Source organism: Microcaecilia unicolor, chromosome 4 (assembly GCF_901765095.1).
Source record: "Microcaecilia unicolor chromosome 4, aMicUni1.1, whole genome shotgun sequence".
In the NCBI taxonomy this organism is placed as follows: Eukaryota; Metazoa; Chordata; class Amphibia; order Gymnophiona; family Siphonopidae; genus Microcaecilia; species Microcaecilia unicolor.
The window spans coordinates 280,355,113-280,369,834 of record NC_044034.1 but is presented as its reverse complement, the minus strand read 5'-3'; the positions used below and the strand labels follow the sequence as shown (position 1 = coordinate 280,369,834).

Below are 14,722 nucleotides of genomic sequence, written 5' to 3'. Positions count from 1 at the left end.
CCAGAAGTAAAGGCTCCTTCTCTAACATCTAATGAGTCAACATAAATTTCACAAGAGTTTGATTCAATAAAATGTTTAGTCTCAGATAGTATACATGGACTATAAATAACATGATAAAACTTCAACACAACAGAGCTGTAACATTTCTTAAGGAGAGTTCTTTAAAGACTGAGGAAAGTTTAAGAATCTCAGATTACAACTTCTATTGGAATTTTCCAATGTTTTCCATTTTAAACTTTACACAGGAATATCTTTTATACGTGCAGATTGAGCAGCTTGAAATTGAGATATAGACAGTTGTTGAGTACTGCAGTAATTATTTCCATTTATCCTAGATTCCAAGTTCTTAATTTAGGGAGCCACACTATTTGTAATCTAAAGTATTGTATTGGATGTCAGAAATAGATAATCAGCTTGATTCCAAAGGCATCTCTGTAGATAACCAAAAGGTTTCTGGCAAGACATGTGAGGTGCTGCCCAGAGCATTAAGGCCTACCTCTGAGCAAGACAAAACGTTTTGCAAAACGGAAGGGAGAAGCAGCTTAGAGGTTAGAGCATTGGGTTTGACATTCAGAGGTGCCTGGTTTGAAGCCCACTGCTGCTCCTTGTGGTCAATAAGCTGTGACAATGTAACTCACGTTGAGCTACTGCTGAAAAAGGTGTGAGCAAAATCCAAATAAATAAATGTTTTGCAGTGCTAAATGTTTTGCACCTCCTTGCACAGGTGACACTAGACATTTTCCCCTGAAAGCACTGAAGGATACTAGGGACACAGTGGGGACTACTACTATACTACTATTTAACATTTCTAGAGCGCTACAAAGTGTACGCAGCGCTGTACAAACACAGAAGAAAGACAGTCCCTGCTCAAAGAGCTTACAATCTAATAGACAAAAAGTAAAGCATTTAAATTTAAAATATTTAAGCAGTCAAGCACAAGAGAACAGTCACAGAAGGACAGAAGATGTTGAAGGGTGGTCAGTGTGATTAGGTGTAACTCTGGTTGGAGTAGTGGGAGAAGGTGATAGAAGAATAGAAATGGGTGAGGTAAAGTAATGAGTGGGTTGATAGGGAGGTTATATAAGACATTTCACTCTAGGGGTGGGTGGGTAGAGGGGTAGGGTGGGTAGGATTAAGTCTAAAGCAGGAGAAGGTATTCTCTGCAGCCTATCTGTGAGATGGAAAATGCTCTCTGAAGCTGCTGCTATAAGTTGTTAGTTTTCTCTCCCTGAAAGAGATCCAAGCCACACCCACGAAGTTCAAACTGTCAGTGGGGAGGGTGAGGGGAGGAAATGGCAGTGCTTGATGAAAAAGAGAGCTCAGTTTGATAGGAGATATACTATAGGATGTCATTCTGAGGCCAGGCTAAGTCTAAAGCAGGAGAAGGTATTCTCTGCAGCCTATCTGTGAGATGGAAAATGCTCTCTGAAGCTGCTGCTATAAGTTGTTAGTTTTCTCTCCCTGAAAGAGATCCAAGCCACACCCACGAAGTTCAAACTGTCAGTGGGGAGGGTGAGGGGAGGAAATGGCAGTGCTTGATGAAAAAGAGAGCTCAGTTTGATAGGAGATATACTATAGGATGTCATTCTGAGGCCAGGCTAAGTCTAAAGCAGGAGAAGGTATTCTCTGCAGCCTATCTGTGAGATGGAAAATGCTCTCTGAAGCTGCTGCTATAAGTTGTTAGTTTTCTCTCCCTGAAAGAGATCCAAGCCACACCCACGAAGTTCAAACTGTCAGTGGGGAGGGTGAGGGGAGGAAATGGCAGTGCTTGATGAAAAAGAGAGCTCAGTTTGATAGGAGATATACTATAGGATGTCATTCTGAGGCCAGGCTAAGTCTAAAGCAGGAGAAGGTATTCTCTGCAGCCTATCTGTGAGATGGAAAATGCTCTCTGAAGCTGCTGCTATAAGTTGTTAGTTTTCTCTCCCTGAAAGAGATCCAAGCCACACCCACGAAGTTCAAAGGGGAGGAAATGGCAGTGCTTGATGAAAAAGAGAGCTCAGTTTGATAGGAGATATACTATAGGATGTCATTCTGAGGCCAGGCTAAGTCTAAAGCAGGAGAAGGTATTCTCTGCAGCCTATCTGTGAGATGGAAAATGACCTCGCAGATACTATGTATTTGTGCTGAGGGGGTAGTGCATGATGGTGTGAACTCATGTGGGCCAATTTCAGCTTAATGGGCACCCTTGGGTACACTTTTTTTTAAAAGTTATACATTGCCACTTTTTGGACATTGCTGTTTATGTGATATGTTTTTGGATCCCTTAGTCAGGGAGTGGAGGTATGCCAGTTTTACATTAGGCACTACATTTAGTCCTGCGTTTATAAAATATGCCACAGGCTTTTGACATTTTGCCTGATCCACAACTTTTCTAAAATTGAACCTCATACATAGTTGGTTCAGGTTGCCACAACCCCTTGAGCTGGCTCTGGAGAGATTAGAAATATGTTGCAAAACTGATCTTTCTGGCACACCATGGCATGCTCTCCATTCTTGTACAACACAATTTGTTGTGCTCTGTCTAACAGATAAGCACTGAAAAATAGGATCATCAATTCCAGTTTCTCTTGTTGCTCCTGAAAGAAGATAATGATGAACCATATCAGGTAGCATTGAAACATTCAAAAAAGCAGTACTTCCTCCTAGTCCCTATCCATTTCCTTTATGCTGTATTGTCAGTTTGCAGAGTATTGTCTTAGATAATTCCTGTTGTCAGGAATGAGAAATTGTGAGCTGTGAGAGACCAAATATCATCTTCAGGGTAAACCAGCGACTGGTGGACAGTATGAGCGGACTTACCATTCAGGATGCTCTGTTCTGTTTTCAATAACATACTAGCATGAAATGTAATTTCTTCTTCAAAGACTAAATGATCGGTACAAAAGATTTTTCTCCATCCCCACACTCCACACCCAAGTTCCACTGTGCCTAGTGATGATCGAGAGTGCAACTTGTATGATATTTTTAATTACCATGTTATTTTTCACCTTGAGAAAGACTACATTGACTTTTTATTACTGTTTCACATGAGGATGGGTCAACAAAACTGTTTTGCTAATAATGAAAAGCCTCTTATTCATTGGATGTTAAGGGTAGTGTATTAGCATGTTAAGGTTGAGACCTTCACAGTTCTGCCAGTATTTTACAAAATAGTTAAATTTACCTTTTCTGTGTTCAGCAGAGTCTTTTGTAAAATACATATAAGGGTGCTGTCAAGTATACACACAATGACTGGCAATACAGCTTGAGCATCGATTTTCAAAAACCTAAATGTATAGAAAGAGTGGTGTCATTTGGCAGCATTCATATGTAAATGCAGGCAGTTATACATATGAGAGCCATGCTCCAGACAATGATAACACTTAAATCCAACTAATTAGGCAACTAGGCCCCCCTGAAAGGTAAATTTTGACACTTGAAGGCTAGTATCGGGGGGGGGGGGGCTAAGGACAATTGCTTCACCCCCCTAAATTCCTTGTTTAGAAATATTGTTGAACAAAGGCAGGCACATCGATTAGCTGGTGACTAAGAGTGTTCTAGCATGAGGAGATCCCCTGATGAAGTCATTGGTGAAACGGGTGCCTGTGAGATCATGGTTAAAGATGAGTTTTACTCCACCTCGCTATTCTACTATTGAAATATATATATAAATAAACTGTGTGTGTATAAATAATTTTTTATTGTGAAGGATTTTGGCCAATGATTAAATTTGTCAGTCGTGGTGGTATCGTCGGTCTGACATTTAAGCTGCTCACCCAAGACAACTGAGGTCTTTCCTCCACATTTGATATTTTTGCTTTATTCAGTGAGTCTATATCACTGACAGTGTGGGTGGTTTTGGATGACAGAATCTTTGAGTGAGTATTTTTCCAAACATTGGTTGGAATACAAGAGTCTGAGAACACATTCAAGAAGATCTAAGATGGCAGACTGGCCTGTTGGAAAGACCAAGACGGAAATGTTTAGGGGCCCCAGCATATGAAATAGGCTGTTACAGAAGAAGATTCTGTTAGAAGTCTATCAAAGTATTCTCTCAGACAAGGGAGATATAAAAAAAATAAGACAATGTTGAAAAAATGATTGTTGAAAAACCAATTGGATGTTGGGAGAAACAGAGCAGTAACTCAGCTGGAAGATCATTGTGTTATGCAGACATTTGCATTTAATAAAATGCCTAAGAAATTGCAGAAGCTTAATATGCATGTAATTGACTTGGAATCTAGCACTTACGAAGAAATATTTTACAAATCATAACAGAGGATCTGAGAATGAAGGCATGCTAAAACTAGTACAGTATATTTTTGCCAACACCCGGGAAAAAATGAGAGTAGACATCATTGCACACTAGAGCATACTTGCGGAAAATTTGGACCCAGTACCAAATGGAGACAGATTATAGTAAAGATATGGGGGAAAACAGCTTTAAAAAAATCACTAATTTGGGAAAGAAAACTCTGCTGTCATTGTTTTGTTTTGTTTGCTGATTTGCATTAATGGTAATTTTAAAAAGTCACTAAATATTCTTGTATCAATAAAGATTATCCCATGAGAAAAAGTTTTCCTTGTGAAAAGGGTGCTTATGAAAAATGTAAATTATGCAAGGGGGTTTGCACTGGTTTCACTAAGATTTCAACAGCAGAGAGAGATATAATTGTGAAAGGTTATTAGAAATCTTTGAAATTCCAGTTGAAAGAGAAGACAACTTCAGCCTTAAAGCATTTAGAGATGAGCAGTGGGGGTCATTTACTTATGGTTAGTGTGTGCTATATGCCACAAGGCCCATTGGAATAATTCATAGTTCATCTTTATTTGATATACTGGCTATAAATTAACTTATCTAGGTTGTGTACAATAAATAAGAAGATGACAACTGAGGGGGAAAACTTAGAATATTGCATAAGGATTTAATAATAATCTAGTGATAGATGTATGCTTAAATTATACTTAAGATCCAGAGAAATGGGCATGGAAAACCGCAAATAAAACACAAAACCAGCCAGGATGAACAGCAAAGGTGGCCAGGCCAAAAGTGAGTTAAGAGAAATTATCAGAGGGAAAATGCTAAGGTGTAATAATATAATTTCAGAGCTCTTTTAAATGTCTTGAGAGACATTTTTGTGCGGATGGCAATAGATAATTGATTTCACAAAGAGGGGAACATGACAATTGATTGCAGTTTAAAAATACTGCTGAGAGTAGTGGGGCAACCATTAGATTATGCTAAGAGGATCTACGAGTACGAGTAGGCTTATAGGGAAGCAAGAAATGATAAAGAAATAGGGGATAACCAGAATAACCAACATTGTGTCTTATGACCAAGGTTTTAAAAGAAATACCATATGAAATTGTTAACCAGTGCTCAGCAAGTAATGATGGGGCAATCCTATCAAATGTTTTGGCACTATAAAGTAATTTTACAGAAACATTTTGAATCATCTGCAGCCTCTGCAATTCAGAGGCTTTAGGAACATAAGAGAATTACAGTAGTCAGGTGGGATAATACAAGTGAATACAATAAAAGACATAATGCTGCTTGATATAATAGTGGTTTCAGGACTCTCAGTTGTTTCAATATAAAAAAGGATTTTTTTCCACAACAGTTGATATTGTAATAAGCCCCTTGGTTGTGTTGTCCTGATGCAGCCTTTTTAGAGCCCTTTCTGACTTTCTTGAGAAAGCGATTGAATTACAACATCAGCAAACATACTAAAAAAGAAAATATGACAGTCCTGATCCTAATCCAGTCCAGGATTCCAGTCCTTCTTGTCAGGATATTTGTCCTCACAAAAAGACAAGAAATGTCACAAGAATGTTCAAACACAGCCAGTGGTAATCTCGGTTCAGTTTACCTAGCTGTACTGTCCTGGGACCAGACGATTCTCTCACCACAATGTCTTTAGCAGAAAGCCTTTCTGTAATTCACAGTGCTGGTCCATAGCAGCCTTCACAAGACATCCAAAAGAAAAACAGAGAGGAGAGCTCTTTACCCCTCCCCTTATCCAGTGAAGTTCTTTTAACAATCAGTTTCTCTTAATCTTTCTGCTTAGCCACTCAGGCAAGCCAGAGGAAGTTTAAACCTTCTCCCTCCTGAGTACAGTTCTGTCCAGCACAAGAGATAAAGAAAAGCAGAAAAGGACAGATGAAAACTGCCAGTTATTGAACTTCAATTCTGAGGGACAGCGCTTTTATTTGAATGCATTTGCGGAGGAGCAAATACTGCCGCTGCACATAACCCTTATTGAGCAAACGTTGCCGCTGAACATTGCTTCCGCAACTCCTATGACCCGTGACGCAGGCACTGTGTGCAGAAACACGGCCCGTGTCAGGTCATTGTCTGAAGACTGTTCCCTAAAGTTGTGTGATTAAAGGAACTTTGTCTCTATTTTGAAGGCTCTTGGTGCTTTCTTTTGCTGTTTACTTAAAGTTCACTGGTAATCTCTAAGTAGTTAATAGCTTTTCACACACTCTCTGACCAACTCAGCATTACAAACACCCAGTACTACCCACGGGGACAGTGGGGTGGGGGGGGGGGGGGGGGAGAAATCCTTCAGGCAGTTAAATCACTGACCTACTGATACAATTTATTCTGTGGCAATCTCCCATTTCCGCTGCTTCTGTTGGAACAGGTAGCTCTGAGGTCTGCTTGATCTCTCCATTACATCTCCTCCCCCTCACCTTGCTCCTTGGTGTTTTTGTTAGCCCATGATGGCCCCTCCCTCTCCCAACCTTGAGGTAAATCCCTGTTGCATTGTTTAGTGAGCCAGGGATACTGGGCTAACTCTGCATCCTGGCCCACCCCCACGGACTGACTCTGAGGCTTCCTGGGAGTGACTAGAGAGCTAGGTTCCCATCCTTTCCAGGGCCCCTCCAGGTTTTCTAATCTACTTAGGGCTCTGTTCCATGGCTGCTGAGAAAAGGAGTCAGATTTACTATCCTTCTTGAGTGGAGCCTGCCTGAGTGGCGCCTCTGGATTATCACAATATATGTAAATTGAATGTAAGACCACCATCAAAAATTACGCCAAGAATCTTAACAGAACTACTTGGAGGAGTTGATATTCCCTGAATTGTAGGTAGAAAAGGACTGAGAGGTTGTAAGCGTTAAGGAAAAAGAACAGCAGTCATCTTGGAGGGGTTCAATTGTGCAATGGTGTCTAATGTTGAAGAGAGCATTACTATAGTGTAGTATTATGTGTAGAAGATTCTATAGGAGCCAGAAGCTGAATATCAAAACTGGTGACTGAATTAAAAGGGCCAGAGGTGAAGGAAAAACATTAAAAAGTATAAGTGTAAGAATAGAGCACTGGGGTGCAGCACAAGAGAGAAAATAAGAGGTAGAAATAGAGCTTTGCCAGTGAATCCGGAAGGAGCATTTCTCAAGACAGGAGTTTTAAAAAAATGTTATCTTTATTAAAATTTTCAAAAATAACAGGGGAAAAACATGTTAAACCAAAATCCCAGTACAGTACAGCACTGTACTACAAGGAAAACAGAACAATAAAAATATATGTATATTTAAAATTTTCAAAATAACAGGAACCCCCCCCCCCCCCCCAACATTAAACCAAAAACCCAATACTTCAAGATAGGATTTAAACCATGAAAGATCAAGACCAGATATCTCAAGATCAGAAAGCCTGTGTATCATAATAATCATCTACTAAATCAAAAGCTACGAAGAGGTACAAAGAAAGCAATAAAACATCATGTCCCTTACCCTAATTTGTCCTAATGAAGTCAAACAAAGTAAGAAGTGTATGTTCTGTGCTATGATGAGAATAAAATCCTGTCTGAGGGAGATGAAATACATTAGTCTGATCTAAATAACAAGTTAGCTGAGAAGCTAATATCTTCTGTCATGCAGGTCATTATGACAGCATCCCTGGTCTCCAGTCGTACAAAGGGTTCAGTTTAAGCTTCTTTCACTTGTATTTAGAGCATTTCAGCTAGGTGTGCCTGGCTGTCTTTCAGCGTTCACTATTCTTTATTTCCCTGCTTGTACTCTGTGTTCATTAGATGACCACTGGTTAAATCTCCCCAGACCAAAAAAAGGCAATTATGGAATCCGCCTGCTCCTCCACTTTTTTCTTTGCAGCACCTAACTATTGGAACTCAGTCCCTAAGGTGATTTGTGGAGAACTCTCTCAGGCAAAATTCAAAATAATTTACATAGACACCATATGAAAAATGCCAGTACCTGTGGGGCAGCAATTTACAAAACCAGAACACTGTACCAGTGACTTCATGGGAAGAATCTTAAAAGGGAACTTTAAAACAATACAGGAACGTAAGACTTTTGAAGCCAGAATGATTAAATATTTTGACACTCTGGGTTTTCTAGCCCATTATAAACCATAAAATTGTACTGCTTTGAAAATTGTACTGCTTTGTCACCCTCCTGTCTCCATGCATGTCTCCCTGTCCTTCTTCCTGTCTCTCACCTATCCACCCCCAGACTGTCACTGGAATGCTTTTAATGTTTCACTTATATATACTGTAATCTACCAACATTTGCTTATTTCCGATCTGACGAAGAAGGGCAACCTTCGAAAGCTAATCAAGAAATGTATTAAGTTATGTCCAATAAAAAAGGTATCATCTTATTTTCTTTTCCATGTTTTATTTTGTTAATGTGTGGATTTTTAGCTCACAACGGGGCCCGTTTACAGAGCTGCAGTAAGCATTACACGCATTTACCAGAAGTTAAAAGTACTACCACTGGATGCACTCAGGTGTCCCGCGGTAGTTTTGGAATCAGTGCATGCTACCCACATGTTAAAAAATAGGTTTTATTTTTTAGTGCGGGGGGCATGTTTGAGGCTAACACAGATAATTCCCCATGCACTGTCCAATTAGAATGACAGCGAGATCTAGTAAGTAGGTGGTGGTAAAGACTCACATGCTAATTAGGATATTAGTGTGTGGCCATTGATGGGAAAATAGAAATTGCGGCCATTTTACAGCCACATTAAAAGTGGCCTCAGCGCACGAGAATCACACGTGATAAAAGTAGTGCAGGCCACTTTTTAGCGTAGCTTTGCGAAAGGGGTCCCAATATCTTTTATCACATCAGAAAATACATAGTAGTTAACAATACTTTAATAAGTGGCATTAGTGGCATTGCATTAACTATATGGGAAGATGCAGTAGCGTACCGAGGGAGGGGCAGTCCGCCCTGGGTGCAGGGAGGTGCATGGAGCAGTCATGTGACTGTTGGCTCTGCCGGTCCCCTGCCCCCTCTGATGTTACTTCCTGTTCTGGGGCAAGGGACCGGCAGAGCCAACAGTCACGTGACTACTCTGTGCACCACCTTGCTAGAAGGAAGGGTGGTGGGGATGATGCGCTGTCCTGTGTGTGTGTGTGGGGGGGGGGGGTGTGCTTTGGACAGCTGACATGCCTTGGGGGGGGGGGGAGGTGCAGCAGCGACCCGGCTCAGATGGCAAGCAAGCTAGATACGCTACAGAGAAGATGCTGAGAATGCCCCCAACAGTTCACACAGATTTTTGCAGTTACTGTACATTACCTTTCGCAGTTAAACATACAGTAACTGCAAAACATTGCTGCACTATAGTAAATTGGATCCTAAGCATTGGCATATGACATTTTGATAATGCATCTAGTATTTGATGGGGTAAAAGACGATAATGGAATTAATGGAGTTAATGAATGATCAAAATTGAATAATTGGCCAGTTTCAAATCTTGCGGGATCAGGGTTACTTAGAAATGAATGCTGAATGTGCAATTTTTATTATTTGGAGATAGATGTAAGAGGTGGGGAGGGTTTCAGCAAAATGGATATATACTACTACTACTACTTATCACTTCTATAGCGCTACAAGGCATACGCAGCGCTGTATACCATACATGAAAAGACAGTCCCTGCTCAAATATATGTGAAGAGTAATTATATAACTGGGCGTCTGTAGTTATGTCTACTTTGTGTGTAAAAGTGGACTGTTCTATATTATATAAGGTAGTCCATAGCTGCTTTACCCTGTAACTGCAAGGGGGTGCACATGTGGGCGGAGCATAGGAGAAGCATGAGCGTTTCAACACTCTACGTGCGTAACTTCTGAATATGGCTGGTTCCTGCTTATCTGCTAGCTCCACCCATAGTCTGCCTACGGACCGCCCACCGCTTACTGGACAGTGCTGTGGTAGTCAGATTAGATGTTCAGCAGCACTGCCCAGATACGTGCTGCTGAATATTCTCTCCTGACCTCGAGTCTGGTACCAGCCTCTCATGCCTGCCTAAAACCCTTTGAATATCTACACCTGGGATTTTGAACTTCCAGTTCTGGTTTCATTTCGTGTTTCCTAGCTACATTATTACAGAGTAATTATTAATAAAATAATCAACCTCTGCAGTTGTTTTCTTTCAGCAATCAATTACCCTATTTAACATTCACATTTACCTATTTTCTTCATTAAATGATAATAGTTTTTTAAAATTGTAATTCAAATATATTCCATTTTCTCATGTAATGTCTTTTTTTGCAACACTGGTATTCTGCTTACTACCTAGATAGACTGTGATAATTTGTTTATATTCAGACCTCTAATATAAAGTGCATTAATCGAATGGTATATGTAAATAATAACATAATGTAATTGCCTAGTAAAAAGTCATTTGCTTATTTGGTATCTATTTCATGTGTAATTTTGCAACTGCCTGCATCTGTGTAAAATACAAAGTCAGTGGTGTAGCCAAGATTGAATCAGGCCCGAGTGGAAAGATTAAGATGGGTCTCATTTTCAAAGCACTTAGATTTACAAAGTTCCATAGGTTACTGTGCAACTTTGTAAGTCTAAGTGCTTTGAAAATACGCCTTCATATTTCCCAAGGTAGTGGGAGCAGGGAGCAGGTCCACTTCAGTGCTCCAGTCAGAGCAAGAGGAGGATGTTTGAAAATTGAGGAGTATCTGGGATAGTTCGTGTGTGAGTGGATATTGGAGGCAGGGATGTGTGTGGAACTGTGGGTAGAGCAGCACAGTATATGTAGGGTTTGTAGAAGTACCTAGGACAATTGGAGTATGTGAGGATGTCTGCTATGGGCATAGGAGCCAACTTTTCAAAATGAATGGGGGTGCTGAACTTTTTTTTTTTTACAGGCGGTGCATTCCCCCCTGTCCCTCCCTCTCAGTTTTAGCCCCCCTCCCTCCCTCCCTCCCTCCCTCCCTCCCAGTTCTATGGTCCCTCCCCCCTCCCAGTTCCAGAGTGTCCCTCCCTCCCAGTTCCAGGGTCCCCCCTTCCACCCTTCGAGTTCCAGGCCCCCTCCCTCCGAATTTTAAAAGTCATCTATCTTACCTCGTCAGGGTTAGGGCGGCAGCAGTGGTAAAAAGCATGCAGGCTCGGCTCGGTGCTTAGTTGTTTTCCCTTCTCTCTCTCTCTCTCTCTCTCTCTCAGCTCTGGTCCCTGCCTTTGCGTTCAAGTTCAATATTTTTATTGAAAAATTCCAATACATATGCCCCCAGATTCTCTAAATATGGTTCCCAAAATTGTGCACCAATCCAAGATGTGCACCCAACTAAATTGGCTAATGAGCCAATGAATCCCATAATTGAGAGCTAATTGGCACCAATTTGGGCGCACATCTTGCTATGTGCTATTCTATAATAATGTGCTCCCAAATCCCATAACGTGCAATCAAAAAGGGGGTGTATCCATGAGAGGTGCATGGTTGGGTCGGGGTGTTCCTAGAATTTGTGTATAGTGTTATAGAATACTGGGGATGTGCGCTCAAATTGGGCACTAGGAATTACACCTGGTTTCAGCAGGCGCCAAAATCAGTACTCAATGCCGTTTTATAATGGGCGCTCATCTTTGAGTGCCTATTGTAGAATAATATTGAGCTCCGATTTTTGAGTGCCATGTACAGAGGCATAGCGAAGGCAGGACTTGGGCGTGCCTAACACTAGGACATCTTCAACCCATAATCAAAAAAAACGAGGACGTCCCTGACGAACACTTGGACGACTTTACCTATTGCTTAGATCTTTAGCTTTACATTTATACTCTGAAAGATCTGAACATATGCGCCTGTAGCGCAAAAATTGAGAAAAAGGTAAGCTATCTAGGGACGACCAAATTTAAGGATTTGGACATCCATGACTGTATTATCAAAAAAAAAGATGGACGTCCATCTTGTTTTGAAAATATGGGTTTCCCTGCCCCTGGATCGGGATGTTCTACGATGACGTCCAAATCGAAACAAGGACGTCGCTTTCAATTAATCCCCTCTTTGTCTCACTCACAAGATGCTCCATTCATGTTTTTCCTCCTATCTTTCCTCTCTAGTTATACCCTACACCCCCAACTGACTTCTTAGATCACTGGATACTAATTGCCCCACCTTATCTTCCCCTCGTATGGCCTATTATCAGTCCACTTGTTCCTCAGTCTTCTTTTTCACAGCCCCTAAACTTTGGAATGATCTTCCTCTTTTGATCAGATCTGAATCTTCCTTTTCTAAATTTAAAATACTGTTGAAAGCTCATTTTTCTCATTTGCCTTTGGTCAAGAGCCCTCTCCTTACTGATGGCTCTCACTAACCTGCATTCACAGTCCCAAGCTCCTCAGACCCCCGATCTATCCCTGCATGCCTGATTTGCTGTCTTGTCAATTATTGGCATTCCTTTCTGTTTTTATTTTTAACCACTGTGACCACGTGATTGTAATGGTGGTATATCGAATCCAGAAAAAACTATAAACTATAATCTTACATAACAATGATAAAGAGGATGGGTACCTCTAATTCATCTGGGTTAAATGAGCCAAAGAAGGTGACAAAGCTCATCATTTTATTTGGTGGATTCTTTTGTGTATAAACCCTTCAGCACAATCCACTGTAAACAAATATAAAGCTGAGGAATATCTATCAAAAATGGACAAATTGAGAAAATTGAAAAAATTTATGTAATCCCCTAAAAGTTTTCATATAGTATTTAAATGTGAAAATAATCCCAACACCGTATATATTTTCTGATGAAAGGAAGGAAAAAACTTAAGAAGTTGAGGCCTTAACACCTATTCCTCAATCTTAGTGTCTGGCCAAATGGACTCAATTCAATTCATTGGTCTTAAAAAAAAAAAAAAAAAAATCCCTCCATATAATTTAATTCATACATACAAAAAAAATCAAGGCTCAATTAATAATGTCCTTTAAATCATTTGAATATCAAATGTTTGTATAAAAGATATTCAACAAGCAAGCACTTAACTGCAGCCTTTTGTGTAGACATGGATCCTATATTCCCGGTCAAACATCTGGCCTGACAGTAGTCTCATTTGGGCATGTGCTGCATGTTTGTAGAGCCTATCTCGGCTTAGTACAAGGGCCCCTGTGTACTGCTGAATATCACGGTTGGCTCCGAACTCAAAGCTTTCTATGTTGGGGGCTTCCAGGGGCGTAGTCACCGCTTGGCCTCTTTAATGTTGATAGTCATTAAGCGACTGGGTTTACTGCATAAATGGAACCACATAAGTCTGTCCTATTTTTATGCGGTAACCCATGGCCGCTTAAGTGCTGAATATCGACTTAAACAGCTATGTTTTAACTGGCTTAAAAATAACTGGATATTCAAATCCGGAGCCCACACAGGGTCCTGGCTTTGAATATCCGGGAATAATGCTGTTGGCGGTCAGCAAAAACGCTAACTGCTGATGGTCTTTTTCTGCTATCACTTGTGATTTTAGAAAGTACCATCTGTCTCGGGGCAATTCTATAAGCTGGTGCCACCTATGTGTGTCAAATGTGCCATTAATTGACAAGTCACCTACAGTATATGCACTAGGCACTGTTTTATAAGGTAGTGTCTAAGTACCATAGCACCTAACTGCAAGGGGGGCATACATGTGGGTGGAGCATGGCTGGGCCATAGCCGTGTCTCCCTCTGTGCGTAGTTTATAGAACACGATAAATTACACGTCACTTGGTGCATCTAGATACCCCAAATTATACCCCCATTGACACAGCATGAGAAGTCACCCCTAAACATGGCCTTGCTATTGGCAACTTATGCTAGTATTCTATTATGGAATCTTGGTACTAAGATGGCAGTTACAGAATTGCTGCTAAGTGAATGGCATTGGGGCACCTAGACTGAGATGTTAATTTATAGAATTGCCCCGTTTTTGAAAACTTTCACAGATTTTCTTTGCTTGGCTATTTCCTGTATGTCTTTGCATAGAAATGAAATGTATTATTGTATTTACTGTCTTTTATATTTGTCCTTTTTTTCACCTTGGTGCAATTAAGGGGAATTGATTTGTTTTGCCTTTTGCATGCTCCAAATTTGTTGTCTTTTTCGAGCAATGTGGCTCTCTCTCTCTCTCATCTATCTATCTATCTATCTATCTATCTATCTATCTATCTATCTATCTATCTATCTATCTATCTATCTATCTATCTATCTATCTATCTAATGATTCACATGCATGTGTATATCCTTAATAAGAAAGCTCTTTTAATTCTTATTGAAATTTCTTGTTTCTGTTTAGGTCGCCTTATTTAAACATTTTTTTTGTAATATTATTTTGTGATTATGGGCCTCATTTACAATGCTGCACCCACAATTCCTATGCCCATTCAACTTCCTCTCATTTGCTCCGCAGGAATCACTATGTGACTTTGTAAAAGAGGCCCTTTTATCTGTACTATTTCTTTCATTATTGTGGATAAAGCAGCATGGCTGCTGTGTACACTTTAAAGGTAATAAA

The 14,722-nt window shown here is 40.3% G+C and overlaps 1 protein-coding gene across 5 annotated transcripts in view; it reads left to right on the top strand.

The window, feature by feature from the left end:
- Positions 1 to 14,722, top strand: part of TBL1X (transducin beta like 1 X-linked) — a 473,837-nt gene that overhangs the window by 257,242 nt on the left and 201,873 nt on the right. The gene's annotated exons all lie outside the window — the stretch shown is intronic.